This window comes from Zootermopsis nevadensis, unplaced genomic scaffold (assembly GCF_977971745.1).
Source record: "Zootermopsis nevadensis isolate Lab colony 2312 unplaced genomic scaffold, Znev_1.0 Znev_ptg000306l, whole genome shotgun sequence".
NCBI classification, from domain to species: Eukaryota; Metazoa; Arthropoda; class Insecta; order Blattodea; family Termopsidae; genus Zootermopsis; species Zootermopsis nevadensis.
In genome coordinates, this window is record NW_028259431.1 from 7,501 (window position 1) to 22,701 (window position 15,201).

The 15,201-nt window shown below is 53.4% G+C and overlaps 2 non-coding genes and 1 pseudogene across 2 annotated transcripts; all 3 read left to right on the top strand.

Annotated features, from left to right (window-relative positions):
* Positions 1-9,781: 9,781 nt before the first annotated feature.
* LOC147870372 (small subunit ribosomal RNA) lies at positions 9,782-11,699 on the top strand. Its single transcript, XR_015533498.1, has one exon. It is a non-coding gene; the product is annotated as a small subunit ribosomal RNA (ribosomal RNA).
* An 824-nt stretch (positions 11,700-12,523) lies between these two features.
* On the top strand, positions 12,524-12,679 carry LOC147870373 (5.8S ribosomal RNA). The gene has a single exon (XR_015533497.1). It is a non-coding gene; the product is annotated as a 5.8S ribosomal RNA (ribosomal RNA).
* Positions 12,680-13,188: 509 nt separating this feature from the next.
* Positions 13,189-15,201, top strand: LOC147870374 (large subunit ribosomal RNA; annotated as a pseudogene; the record flags this gene model as incomplete).

The following is a 15,201-nucleotide window of genomic DNA, read 5'->3' on the forward strand; positions in this document are numbered from 1 at the left end:
CGGTTCGGCCGCGCACTCGGACCTGCTCCCAAAGTCCTCCCCATAGTAGGTCTGGACCCCCCTTATCTCAGCATTTGTCTTGCGCGGGCGGAAGGCGATTTTCTCCCCGACGAGAGGCTTGCCGGCCGCCAAGGCCCGGGACGTCTGCGGCAAAAGTCCGACGGCGCGTGGTAGCTCAGAAGGCTGTTTCGGTGAAAGAGTCCTGCGGTAATGGCGCCTTCTTAATAATAGTAACTTGAATAAAAATAACATAAGACAACACGAATAACGGGAGTAGAAGAAGAAGAATTAGGGAGGAAGAAAGCGTAATATAGTGAAGTAGATGGTTTTGTATTCTTATGAGTTGTTTGATTTTGAGTGAGTGAGTGGGATGTGTTGTTTTGGTTGCGTCCTATGTTTTTCTTTTATGGTTCTGTTGTGTCTTATTCTTTTTGTTGTGCCCTCTAATTATTCTTTTTCTGTCTCACTGTGTTGATGTATCGCATTGTTTTGTTGTGTCTTATGTTCTTGTACCTTATTGTAGGTCACTGCCACCGGGGATAAAATCATTTGCAGTCAATAACAAATAATAAAAATAATAATATGGTTAAGTATTTGTAAATCATTAAAATTGGGCTTGCGGTGCCCCGTCTCGAAAGAAATCATCGTATAGCCGTTAACGCATTAAAAGTAAGTCATGTAAGAGACTACGCCTGTGTTTGATGGGTTGTATTGGGACGGTCGCTTCCTGAGGCCAATTCAGACGGCGAGTATAGTTACGGGGCTGCTTCGAAGCACGAGACCGTGCCGTGATAGCGCCTTCCTAAGAATAAGAAATAGAACGAATATAACTTCAGCGGCTAAGTCCGAAATATTCCAAAATGCAGTAAAATATTCTTAATTGAAAAAAAATGGGCTTGCTGTGCACAATAATGCCGTTAATTGTCTAAAAATAAATTTCCGAAATTTAACTCAAAAGTCATGGCTCTGCGGCTATGTCCCGTGGTGCTTGGAACTTGAAATCAGTTCTGCGGCTATGTCCGACCGTGCGTGTTAGTTGAGTCGCTTCAGCGGCTAAGTCCGAAAATTTCCAAAATGCAGAAAAATATACATAATTAAAGAAAGTTGGCCTTGCTGTGCTTAATAATATCGTTAATAGATTAAAAATAAATTTCCGCTGTGTTAGGTGGGCCTTACTTGGACGGTACGAATTCTGCGGCTATGTCCCGTGGTGCGTGGTACTTGAAACCAGTTCTGCGGCTATGTCCGACCGTGCGTGTTAGTTGAGTCGCTTCAGCGGCTAAGTCCAAAAAATTTCCAAAATGCAGAAAAATACACATAATTGAAGAAAATTGGGCTTGCTGTGCTTAATAAAATCGTTAATAGATTAAAAATAAATTACCGCTGTGTTAGGTGGGCCTTACTTGGACGGTACGAATTCTGCGGCTATGTCCCGTGGTGCGTGGTACTTGAAATCAGTTCTGCGGCTATGTCCCACCGTGCGTGTTACTTGAGTCGCTTCAGCGGCTAAGTCCGAAAATTTCCAAAATGCAGAAAAATATACATAATTGAAGAAAGTTGGCCTTGCTGTGCTTAATAATATCGTTAATAGATTAAAAATAAATTTCCGCTGTGTTAGGTGGGCCTTACTTGGACGGTACGAATTCTGCGGCTATGTCCCGTGGTGCGTGGTACTTGAAACCAGTTCTGCGGCTATGTCCGACCGTGCGTGTTAGTTGAGTCGCTTCAGCGGCTAAGTCCAAAAAATTTCCAAAATGCAGAAAAATACACATAATTGAAGAAAATTGGGCTTGCTGTGCTTAATAAAATCGTTAATAGATTAAAAATAAATTACCGCTGTGTTAGGTGGGCCTTACTTGGACGGTACGAATTCTGCGGCTATGTCCCGTGGTGCGTGGTACTTGAAATCAGTTCTGCGGCTATGTCCCACCGTGCGTGTTACTTGAGTCGCTTCAGCGGCTAAGTCCGAAAATTTCCAAAATGCAGAAAAATATTCATAATTGAAGAAAGTTGGCCTTGCTGTGCATAGTAATGCCGTTAATTGACTAAAAATAAATTTCCGCTGTGTTAGCTGGGCCTTACTTGGACGGTACGAATTCTGCGGCTATGTCCCGTGGTGCGTGGTACTTGAAACCAGTTCTGCGGCTATGTCCGACCGTGCGTGTTAGTTGAGTCGCTTCAGCGGCTAAGTCCAAAAAATTTCCAAAATGCAGAAAAATACACATAATTGAAGAAAATTGGGCTTGCTGTGCATAGTAATGCCGTTAATTGACTAAAAATAAATTTCCGCTGTGTTAGCTGGGCCTTACTTGGACGGTACGAATTCTGCGGCTATGTCCCGTGGTGCGTGGTACTTGAAACCAGTTCTGCGGCTATGTCCGACCGTGCGTGTTAGTTGAGTCGCTTCAGCGGCTAAGTCCAAAAAATTTCCAAAATGCAGAAAAATACACATAATTGAAGAAAATTGGGCTTGCTGTGCATAGTAATGCCGTTAATTGACTAAAAATAAATTTCCGCTGTGTTAGGTGGGCCTTACTTGGACGGTACGAATTCTGCGGCTATGTCCCGTGGTGCGTGGTACTTGAAACCAGTTCTGCGGCTATGTCCCACCGTGCGTGTTACTTGAGTCGCTTCAGCGGCTAAGTCCGAAAATTTCCAAAATGCAGAAAAATATACATAATTGAAGAAAGTTGGCCTTGCTGTGCTTAATAATATCGTTAATAGATTAAAAATAAATTTCCGCTGTGTTAGCTGGGCCTTACTTGGACGGTACGAATTCTGCGGCTATGTCCCGTGGTGCGTGGTACTTGAAACCAGTTCTGCGGCTATGTCCGACCGTGCGTGTTAGTTGAGTCGCTTCAGCGGCTAAGTCCAAAAAATTTCCAAAATGCAGAAAAATACACATAATTGAAGAAAATTGGGCTTGCTGTGCTTAATAAAATCGTTAATAGATTAAAAATAAATTACCGCTGTGTTAGGTGGGCCTTACTTGGACGGTACGAATTCTGCGGCTATGTCCCGTGGTGCGTGGTACTTGAAATCAGTTCTGCGGCTATGTCCCACCGTGCGTGTTACTTGAGTCGCTTCAGCGGCTAAGTCCGAAAATTTCCAAAATGCAGAAAAATATTCATAATTGAAGAAAGTTGGCCTTGCTGTGCATAGTAATGCCGTTAATTGACTAAAAATAAATTTCCGCTGTGTTAGCTGGGCCTTACTTGGACGGTACGAATTCTGCGGCTATGTCCCGTGGTGCGTGGTACTTGAAACCAGTTCTGCGGCTATGTCCGACCGTGCGTGTTAGTTGAGTCGCTTCAGCGGCTAAGTCCAAAAAATTTCCAAAATGCAGAAAAATACACATAATTGAAGAAAATTGGGCTTGCTGTGCATAGTAATGCCGTTAATTGACTAAAAATAAATTTCCGCTGTGTTAGCTGGGCCTTACTTGGACGGTACGAATTCTGCGGCTATGTCCCGTGGTGCGTGGTACTTGAAACCAGTTCTGCGGCTATGTCCGACCGTGCGTGTTAGTTGAGTCGCTTCAGCGGCTAAGTCCAAAAAATTTCCAAAATGCAGAAAAATACACATAATTGAAGAAAATTGGGCTTGCTGTGCATAGTAATGCCGTTAATTGACTAAAAATAAATTTCCGCTGTGTTAGGTGGGCCTTACTTGGACGGTACGAATTCTGCGGCTATGTCCCGTGGTGCGTGGTACTTGAAACCAGTTCTGCGGCTATGTCCCACCGTGCGTGTTACTTGAGTCGCTTCAGCGGCTAAGTCCGAAAATTTCCAAAATGCAGAAAAATATACATAATTGAAGAAAGTTGGCCTTGCTGTGCTTAATAATATCGTTAATAGATTAAAAATAAATTTCCGCTGTGTTAGCTGGGCCTTACTTGGACGGTACGAATTCTGCGGCTATGTCCCGTGGTGCGTGGTACTTGAAACCAGTTCTGCGGCTATGTCCGACCGTGCGTGTTAGTTGAGTCGCTTCAGCGGCTAAGTCCAAAAAATTTCCAAAATGCAGAAAAATACACATAATTGAAGAAAATTGGGCTTGCTGTGCTTAATAAAATCGTTAATAGATTAAAAATAAATTACCGCTGTGTTAGGTGGGCCTTACTTGGACGGTACGAATTCTGCGGCTATGTCCCGTGGTGCGTGGTACTTGAAACCAGTTCTGCGGCTATGTCCGACCGTGCGTGTTAGTTGAGTCGCTTCAGCGGCTAAGTCCAAAAAATTTCCAAAATGCAGAAAAATACACATAATTGAAGAAAATTGGGCTTGCTGTGCATAGTAATGCCGTTAATTGACTAAAAATAAATTTCCGCTGTGTTAGCTGGGCCTTACTTGGACGGTACGAATTCTGCGGCTATGTCCCGTGGTGCGTGGTACTTGAAACCAGTTCTGCGGCTATGTCCGACCGTGCGTGTTAGTTGAGTCGCTTCAGCGGCTAAGTCCGAAAATTTCCAAAATGCAGAAAAATATTCATAATTGAAGAAAGTTGGCCTTGCTGTGCATAGTAATGCCGTTAATTGACTAAAAATAAATTTCCGCTGTGTTAGCTGGGCCTTACTTGGACGGTACGAATTCTGCGGCTATGTCCCGTGGTGCGTGGTACTTGAAACCAGTTCTGCGGCTATGTCCGACCGTGCGTGTTAGTTGAGTCGCTTCAGCGGCTAAGTCCAAAAAATTTCCAAAATGCAGAAAAATACACATAATTGAAGAAAATTGGGCTTGCTGTGCATAGTAATGCCGTTAATTGACTAAAAATAAATTTCCGCTGTGTTAGGTGGGCCTTACTTGGACGGTACGAATTCTGCGGCTATGTCCCGTGGTGCGTGGTACTTGAAACCAGTTCTGCGGCTATGTCCCACCGTGCGTGTTACTTGAGTCGCTTCAGCGGCTAAGTCCGAAAATTTCCAAAATGCAGAAAAATATACATAATTGAAGAAAGTTGGCCTTGCTGTGCTTAATAATATCGTTAATAGATTAAAAATAAATTTCCGCTGTGTTAGGTGGGCCTTACTTGGACGGTACGAATTCTGCGGCTATGTCCCGTGGTGCGTGGTACTTGAAACCAGTTCTGCGGCTATGTCCGACCGTGCGTGTTAGTTGAGTCGCTTCAGCGGCTAAGTCCAAAAAATTTCCAAAATGCAGAAAAATACACATAATTGAAGAAAATTGGGCTTGCTGTGCATAGTAATGCCGTTAATTGACTAAAAATAAATTTCCGCTGTGTTAGCTGGGCCTTACTTGGACGGTACGAATTCTGCGGCTATGTCCCGTGGTGCGTGGTACTTGAAACCAGTTCTGCGGCTATGTCCCACCGTGCGTGTTACTTGAGTCGCTTCAGCGGCTAAGTCCGAAAATTTCCAAAATGCAGAAAAATATACATAATTGAAGAAAGTTGGCCTTGCTGTGCTTAATAATATCGTTAATAGATTAAAAATAAATTTCCGCTGTGTTAGGTGGGCCTTACTTGGACGGTACGAATTCTGCGGCTATGTCCCGTGGTGCGTGGTACTTGAAACCAGTTCTGCGGCTATGTCCGACCGTGCGTGTTAGTTGAGTCGCTTCAGCGGCTAAGTCCAAAAAATTTCCAAAATGCAGAAAAATACACATAATTGAAGAAAATTGGGCTTGCTGTGCATAGTAATGCCGTTAATTGACTAAAAATAAATTTCCGCTGTGTTAGCTGGGCCTTACTTGGACGGTACGAATTCTGCGGCTATGTCCCGTGGTGCGTGGTACTTGAAACCAGTTCTGCGGCTATGTCCCACCGTGCGTGTTACTTGAGTCGCTTCAGCGGCTAAGTCCGAAAATTTCTAAAGTGCAGAAAAATATTAAATAAAGCGGTTATATAAGTAAGTATGTGTATGTATTCTAACATATACAAAATTTAGTATGATCGGAAATGATTAAGGAAGAGAAAAACTTAATTAAAATTTCTGGCGGCAGCCGAAGGGCCATCCGCCGGTGTCCGCGGCTCTGCCTCTTCCGTGACTGACGAATGCTGAGATAAGGGGGGTCCAGACTATAGTATATGAGCTTGGCGAGCGAGGCTCTCCTCGAGCAGGGGGAAGTCTGAGATTGGACTACCGGCCGCCGGGGACACTGTCGCCGGCAGGCCATTCGCGCTTCCGCCCCGCGTTGGCTGAGGCAGTTTAGGGCAAGAGTGGCACAAGTGCACCGACCGCCGTGTCCTTTGGGGTCGGCGCCCGTCACCCCGCTCAGTGGCCGGCGAAGACCGGCCGAGTCTCGGGTTCGAGTCGGCACAGGACACTGAGTGCAAGAGTGACACAAGTAACGGCGTTCACGGGCGGCCTCTGGGAGATTGCCCTCAGTACCACCGGGCAACGCGGGGGACTGCAGGCCTCGACCCGCGCCGCTCGATCCCCGTTTAGGGCAAGAGTGGCACAAGTGCACCGACCGCCGTGTCCTTTGGGGTCGGCGCCCGTCACCCCGCTCAGTGGCCGGCGAAGACTGGTCGAGTCTCGGGTTCGAGTCGGCACTCGAGCCTGAGTGCAAGAGTGGCACAAGTGATGGTCTTCACGGGCGGCCTCTGGGAAGCTGCCCCTAGTACCAGCGGACAACAGCGAGGGACTGCAGGCCTCGGCCCGCGCTACTTGCGACCGTTTAGGGCAAGAGGGGCACAAGTGTATCGACCGCCGTGTAATTTGTGGTCAACCCGCGCTGTTGCCTGCGAAGACCGGCCGAGTCTCGGGTTCGAGTCGGCACAGGGCACTGAGTGCAAGAGTGACACAAGTAACGGCCTTCACGGGCGGCCTCTGGGAGATTGCCCTCAGTACCACCGGGCAACGCGGGGGACTGCAGGCCTCGTCCCGCGCCGCTCGATCCCCGTTTAGGGCAAGAGTGGCACATGTGCACCGATCGCCGTCTTCAACGGGGTCGGCGCCCGTCAACCCGCGCAGTGGCCGGCGGAGGCTCCGGTTCGAGTCGGCACTCGATTCCGAGTGCAAGAGTGGCACACGTGACGGCCTTCACGGGCGGCCTCTGGGAAGCTGCACTTAGTACCAGCGGACAACCGCGGGGGAATGCTTTCCTCGGCCCGGTGTACTTGCAACCGTTTAGTGCAAGTGGGGCACAAATGCACCGACCGCCGAGTCCATCGGGGTTGGCGCACGTCAACACGCGCGGTGTCCGGCGGAGGCTCGGGCTCGAGTCGGCCCTCGACTACGAGTGCAAGAGTGGCACATGTGACGGCCTTTACAGGTGGCTTCTGTGAGCCGGCCCTTAGTACCAGCGTGCATCCGCGGGAGACTGAAGACCTCTCCCCGCGCTGCTCGAACCCCGTTTAGGGCAAGAGGGGCACATGTGCACCGATCGCCGTCTTCATCGGGGACGGCGCCCGTCAACCCACGCAGTGGCCGGCGGAGGCTCCGGTTCGAGTCGGCACTCGATTCCGAGTGCAAGAGCGGCACACGTGACGGCCTTCACGGGCGGCCTCTGGGAAGCTGCACTTAGAACCAGCGCGCATCCGCCGGGGGACTGCTGGCCTCGGCCCGCTCTACTTGCAACCGTTTAGGGCAAGTGGAGCACAAGTGCACCGACCGCCGTGTCCATCGGGGTTGGCGCACGTCATCACGCGCGGTGTCCGGCGGAGACTCGGGCTCGAGTCGGCACTCATCTACGAGTGCAAGAGTGGCACATGTGAAGGCCTTAACGGGCGGCCTCTGGGAAGCTGCACTTAGAACGAGCGCGCATCCGCCGGGGACTGAATTCCTCTCCCCGCGCTGCTCGAACCCCGTTTAGGGCATGGGGGGCACATGTGCACCGATCGCCGTCTTCATCGGGGTCGGCGCCCGTCAACCCACGCAGTGGCCGGCGGAGGCTCCGGTTCGAGTCGGCACTCGATTCCGAGTGCAAGAGTGGCACAAGTGATGGCCTTCACGGGCGGCCTCTCGGAAGCTGCACTTAGAACGAGCGCGCATCCGCCGGGGACTGAATTCCTCTCCCCGCGCTGCTCGAACCCCGTTTAGGGCAAGAGGGGCACAAGTGTACAGAAGTCCGTCTCCTGGGGAATCGCGTGCTCGGCTGCCCTCAATGGACAGGCAGAAGCAGGGGTCTGCTCGTAGGTGACTCGGCACTCGAGTGCAAGATTGGCGCAAGTGACGACTTCTCGTGCGGTCACGGTGAGGCTGCCGGCGGTGTCTCTGGCTTCTGCCGCATATATATTCCCGTCCGTGCCCTCCACGTCTTCAGATTTCAAAGTCCCATCCGTGCGTGTTAGGTAGGCCGATTTTAGGGGACCTGCCGCTCGCATTCGGCCGGGTCGCGCTCTCTGAGGCTCAGACGTTACGAGTCTCCCCTGAAAACGCCGCGCTGGCACCTTATTTTGTAGGAAAATTTCACACTTCCTCTAGTTGAACTAACGGATGCGTCGCTGATAAATTGGCCCTTTTTCCGCATAAGACGATTCCTGAGCCTTGGGTGGTGTCTGGATACATCAGGAGGACACAACTGACGGAAGAAAAGCCCGGGTCCGTCCTCCGCCCGGCAGGGGAACGATTTTACGAAAAAGGCCGGCTTCGTTCCCCTTCCCGGCAAGCAGCAGGTGGACGATTTTACGAGAAAGACCGGGTTCGTCCACCTTCCCGGCAAGCAACAGGGGAACGATTTTACGAAGAAGGCCGGCTTCGTTCCCCTTTCCGGCAAGCAACAGGAGGACGATTTGACGTTAAAGACCGGGTTCGTCCTCCTTCCCGGCAAGCGACAGGGGAACGATTTTACGAAAAAGGCCGGCTTCGTTCCCCTTCCCGGCAAGCAGCAGGTGGACGATTTGACGATAAAGACCGGGTTCGTCCACCTTCCCGGCAAGCAACAGGGGAACGATTTTACGAAAAAGACCGGCTTCGTTCCCCTTCCCGGCAAGCAGCAGGTGGACGATTTTACGAGAGAGACCGGGTTCGTCCACCTTCCCGGCAAGCAACAGGGGAACGATTTTACGAAAAAGGCCGGCTTCGTTCCCCTTTCCGGCAAGCAACAGGAGGACGATTTGACGATAAAGACCGGGTTCGTCCTCCTTCCCGGCAAGCAACAGGGGAACGATTTTACGAAAAAGGCCGGCTTCGTTCCCCTTCCCGGCAACCAGCAGGTGGACGATTTGACGATAAAGACCGGGTTCGTCCACCTTCCCGGCAAGCAACAGGGGAACGATTTTACGAAAAAGACCGGCTTCGTTCCCCTTCCCGGCAAGCAGCAGGTGGACGATTTTACGAGAGAGACCGGGTTCGTCCACCTTCCCGGCAAGCAACAGGGGAACGATTTTACGAAAAAGGCCGGCTTCGTTCCCCTTTCCGGCAAGCAACAGGAGGACGATTTGACGATAAAGACCGGGTTCGTCCTCCTTCCCGGCAAGCAACAGGGGAACGATTTTACGAAAAAGGCCGGCTTCGTTCCCCTTCCCGGCAAACCCTTCGCCACCGCGATGCCGCGGCCCTCTGTCCCCCGGACACGGTCTATAGGCGGCGTATCGTGGACACACTGCAACCGACTCACTCGTAGTCCGGGCGCGTGCTAGACTCGCGATGCCAAACGGCGCTTCGGCGCTTATGCATGTCGAGTGAAGAGAGGGAAGGGTGCCCTAATGGCACCACGGTTCTGGGGGCGCTCACGTGGCGTCCCCCTAACGGCACGAAGTGGCCCCTGCTCGCAGGGGCGCACGGAGTGCGAGCGTTGAAGTATGAACTGGACCCCCTCGCCGGACCCATCCGGGACCGCGTGGAGGGGGAGAAACGAGCTCCAAGTGAGTCTTCGGTTCCCTGGTTGATCCTGCCAGTAGTCATATGCTTGTCTCAAAGATTAAGCCATGCATGTCTCAGTGCAAGCCAAATTAAGGTGAAACCGCGAATGGCTCATTAAATCAGTTATGGTTCCTTAGATGGTGGACAGTTACTTGGATAACTGTGGTAATTCTAGAGCTAATACATGCAACCGAGTCCCGACCGGAGACGGTCGGGACGCTTTTATTAGATCAAAACCAATCGGTCGCTCACGCGGCCGTTTGCCTTGGTGACTCTGAATAAATGGAGGCGGATCGCACGGTCTACGAACCGGCGACGCATCTTTCAAATGTCTGCCTTATCAACTGTCGATGGTAGGCTCTGCGCCTACCATGGTTGTAACGGGTAACGGGGAATCAGGGTTCGATTCCGGAGAGGGAGCCTGAGAAACGGCTACCACATCCAAGGAAGGCAGCAGGCGCGCAAATTACCCACTCCCGGCACGGGGAGGTAGTGACGAAAAATAACGATACGGGACTCATCCGAGGCCCCGTAATCGGAATGAGTACACTCTAAAGACTTTAACGAGTATCCATTGGAGGGCAAGTCTGGTGCCAGCAGCCGCGGTAATTCCAGCTCCAATAGCGTATATTAAAGCTGTTGCGGTTAAAAAGCTCGTAGTCGGACTTGTGTCCCACGCTGCCGGTTCACCGCCCGTCGGTGTCTAACTGGCACGCACGTGCGGACGTCCTGCCGGTGGCCCGAGCCGGCGCCCGCGGGCGATGGGGGCGGCGACGCTCCCACGCCTCGGGTCGTCTCGGGGAGGGCCTACACAATCCCGTCGCGGTGCTCTTGACCGAGTGTCACGATGGGCCGGCACTTTTACTTTGAACAAATTAGAGTGCTTAAAGCAGGCAGCAGCCGCCTGAATACCGAGTGCATGGAATAATGGAATAGGACCTCGGTTCTATTTTGTTGGTTTTCGGAAGCCCCGAGGTAATGATCAAAAGGGACAGACGGGGGCATTCGTATTGCGACGTTAGAGGTGAAATTCTTGGATCGTCGCAAGACGGACAGAAGCGAAAGCATTTGCCAAGAATGTTTTCTCTGATCAAGAACGAAAGTTAGAGGTTCGAAGGCGATCAGATACCGCCCTAGTTCTAACCATAAACGATGCCAGCCAGCAATCCGCCGAAGTTCCTCCGATGACTCGGCGGGCGGCTTCCGGGAAACCAAAGCTTTTGGGTTCCGGGGGAAGTATGGTTGCAAAGCTGAAACTTAAAGGAATTGACGGAAGGGCACCACCAGGAGTGGAGCCTGCGGCTTAATTTGACTCAACACGGGAAACCTCACCAGGCCCAGACACCGGGAGGATTGACAGATTGAGAGCTCTTTCTTGATTCGGTGGGTGGTGGTGCATGGCCGTTCTTAGTTGGTGGAGCGATTTGTCTGGTTAATTCCGATAACGAACGAGACTCTAGCCTGCTAAATAGTCGCATCCGGTATCCTCTGTGCTACCGGCGACTCCTAATCTTCTTAGAGGGACAGGCGGCTTCTAGCCGCACGAGATTGAGCAATAACAGGTCTGTGATGCCCTTAGATGTTCTGGGCCGCACGCGCGCTACACTGAAGGAATCAGCGTGTCCTCCCTGGCCGAAAGGTCCGGGTAACCCGCTGAACCTCCTTCGTGCTAGGGATTGGGGCTTGCAATTGTTCCCCATGAACGAGGAATTCCCAGTAAGCGCGAGTCATAAGCTCGCGTTGATTACGTCCCTGCCCTTTGTACACACCGCCCGTCGCTACTACCGATTGAATGATTTAGTGAGGTCTTCGGACCGGTGGGCGCGGGGTTTCGGCCCTTCGATTCCACCGGGAAGATGCCCGAACTTGATCATTTAGAGGAAGTAAAAGTCGTAACAAGGTTTCCGTAGGTGAACCTGCGGAAGGATCATTAACGGCACCGAGAGTGACCGAACAGAGAAGGAAGGCATTAAGAAACCGAGGACGGTTGCTGGCTCTGGGGGAGTGCGTAATCTCGCTTGCGAGTGGACCGCCTTCTCGTGGAAGTACCCGTGTCTGGTCATTCATGATAATACAACCTCTACTGATGACTGAAAAATAGATGACGTCAACCTGAGGGGGGACCGGTCGGCGAAAGTCGCACCGACTCCCCCCGCATGAGGGGGAAGACGCATCATAATATGTGACCACTACTGATGACTGAAAAATAGATGACGTCAACCTGAGGGGGGACCGGTCGGCGAAAGTCGCACCGTCTCCCCCCGAATGAGGGGAAGACGCATCAAAAATTAATAAAAGGAAGGCATTAAGAATGAACCAGATGAACGGGGCTCTGCGGAAGGCGTAATCTCGCCTGTGATTGGACCGGCTCTTCCTGGCAGCGGCCGGATCTCGGAGATAACGTCGTCGGCCTGAGGTGTCCAGGTCGGCGAAGTAATCCCCCGGAGGGGGACGGCAAGACCGTCCCGCCTCGAGGTGGGAAGTAGGAGCGAAAGATGGTGAGTGGGTGCCGGCGGCACGCGGGCTCCGAGGATCCTCAGGGATCCAAGGACAACCCGCGCGACCGCGAGCACTGGGCTTAAAGCCACTTTATCTGCCCACGCAAGGCCGTTTCGGCGGCGCTTGAACGAGAGGGGAGCGCGGTCTGACCGTGCCGCTGTTCTGGGGGCAGCTCCCCCTCGAAAAATAACAACTACCTGTCCTACGGGACTAGCAGTAGCATCCTACCCGAAGCTCTGCTCGAATCTAGAGAAAAACAACCCTGAGCGGTGGATCACTCGGCTCGTGGGTCGATGAAGAACGCAGCTAATTGCGCGTCGACATGTGAACTGCAGGACACATGAACATCGACGTTTCGAACGCACATTGCGGTCCTTGGATTTCCAATCCCGGACCACGCCTGGCTGAGGGTCGGCTACATGAAACCCGTGGGCCCGCGCGGTCTTTAAGATAATAAGGGAAAGAAAGAAAGAAAGAAAGAGAAAGAAAGAAATAAAGGCACGCGAGCGGCCCTACGCTGGGGGGTCTGACGAGCCTGCACCTCGCACCGCCGGCGTCGCTCCGAGCAATCGGTGGCGGCGTCGGCGACTGCGAGGAGGTTAAGGGGAGTCAGTCGCCCTTGAAGGCTTCACAGGGTTCGGTGGAGCGAGCGGATAGACTTAGCTCGCCCTCCTCTCCTCGGCGACGGGGCCCATCCTTCCCCGATCGCGTCTGAGAAGAACTGACGCCCGGCTTGATGTGATGGGAGACAGGCAAACTCCCGAGACAGAGAGAGAGACACACACTTGCCGGGCGGGAGCGAAAGATATGACCACAATAAATAATGACCACAAAAAAAACAAAACAAAAAGAAATCAGTTCAATGAGAGAGGCTAAGCTTCCGACCGCTCACATCGGCCCGTCGGTACAAGAAACCATCTTTCCGACCTCAGATCAGGCGAGACTACCCGCTGAATTTAAGCATATTACTAGGCGGAGGAAAAGAAACTAACAAGGATTCCCCCAGTAGCTGCGAGCGAACAGGGAAGAGCCCAGCACGGAATCCCGCGCGGAGACGTGCAGGGAGATGTCGTGTGTGGGAGGTCCCACTCTCCCGGGGCGCGGTCCAGCGAGTCCAAGTCTCCCTTGAATGGGGCCATCGCCCGCAGAGGGTGCCAGGCCCGTAGGACCGCGGCCGCTCCCGGGTGGGGACTCTCCTCAGAGTCGTGTTCCTTGAGAGTGGAGCACTAAGAGGGTGGTAAACTCCATCTAAGGCTAAATATGACCACGAGACCGATAGCGAACAAGTACCGTGAGGGAAAGTTGAAAAGAACTTTGAAGAGAGAGTTCAATAGTACGTGAAACCGTTCAGGGGTAAACGGGAGAGACCCGGAAGACCGATTGGGGAGATTCAGCCCCGTCCGCGCAGTGCCGGCCCCCGGGCGGGTGCTCCCGGATGTTCCCGGCCGCCGGTCGCGCCGCGAGGCGCGCGCCGGTGCGAGTCGGGCCCACCGGCCGCTCGGGGTCTAAAGCCGCGGCCGCGGCGGGGTGCATTTCCTGCCCCTAGTAGGACGTCGGGACCCGTTGGAGGAGCAGGTCCCTCGCGGACCATTGCGGCCTAAGGCCCGGGACAGAGACCGGGGTGGCTTCCGCCGAGGCGCGGGACAAGGGCCGCCCCGGACCCCGGTACATAGCCTGGCCGCCCTCCGACGGTCTGTTTTTTCGTGGTAGCTGGCCCGCTGCCCCCGCCCTCCGCCCGCGAGGGAGGTAAGGGCGGGACGCGAGCGTCCGGTCCGCCGGGGCAAGCTCTCCGGCCGAGGCCGCGGTGCCGTGGCTCTCGCCACGTCCCCGGCCCCCGGCAGGCTGCTGGCCCCCGGAGCCCTCGGACAGCTTTTGGCCGCTCCCGTCTCCGGCGCTTCAGCTTCGGGTGCTCTCCCGACCCGTCTTGAAACACGGACCAAGGAGTCTAACATGTGCGCGAGTCACTGGGACTCATACTAAACCCAGAGGCGCAGTGAAAGCGTGGGGCGCGCCCGGTACGCCGGGCCGCCTCTAAGGGAGGACGGCCGGTCGTGCCTCTCACGGGGTGCGGCCGGCAAGCACTCCCGGGGCGCCTCGGCCCAGGCCGCAGGCGCACCCGGAGCGCACACGTTGGGACCCGAAAGATGGTGAACTATGCCCGGCCAGGACGAAGTCAGGGGAAACCCTGATGGAGGTCCGCAGCGATTCTGACGTGCAAATCGATCGTCAGAGCTGGGTATAGGGGCGAAAGACTAATCGAACCATCTAGTAGCTGGTTCCCTCCGAAGTTTCCCTCAGGATAGCTGGCGCCGAGTTGGAATGGGACCAGTCTCATCCGGTAAAGCGAATGATTAGAGGCCTTGGGGCCGAAACGACCTCAACCTATTCTCAAACTTTAAATGGGTGAGATCTCCGGCTTGCTTGAGCGAAGCCGCGAGACAAGAGAGAGTGGGGGGGGCTTGCTCTCCCCCTCTCTCCCACTCGGATGATGGTGCCAAGTGGGCCAATTTTGGTAAGCAGAACTGGCGCTGTGGGATGAACCAAACGCCGGGTTAAGGCGCCTAAACCGGAGCTCATGGGAGACCATGAAAGGCGTTGGTTGCTTAAGACAGCAGGACGGTGGCCATGGAAGTCGGAATCCGCTAAGGAGTGTGTAACAACTCACCTGCCGAAGCAACTAGCCCTGAAAATGGATGGCGCTAAAGCTCCGTGCCTATACCCGGCCGCCGGAAGGCAAAGGCGTGTAAGCTGAAGCCCCGGCGAGTAGGAGGGCGCGGCGGTGTGCGCGGAAGGGTCAGGGCGCGAGCCCGCCTGGAGCCGCCGCCGGTGCAGATCTTGGTGGTAGTAGCAAATACTCAAGCGAGGGCCTTGAGGGCTGATGCGGAGAAGGGTTTCGTGTGAACAGCCGTTGCACACGAGTCAGTCGATCCTAAGCC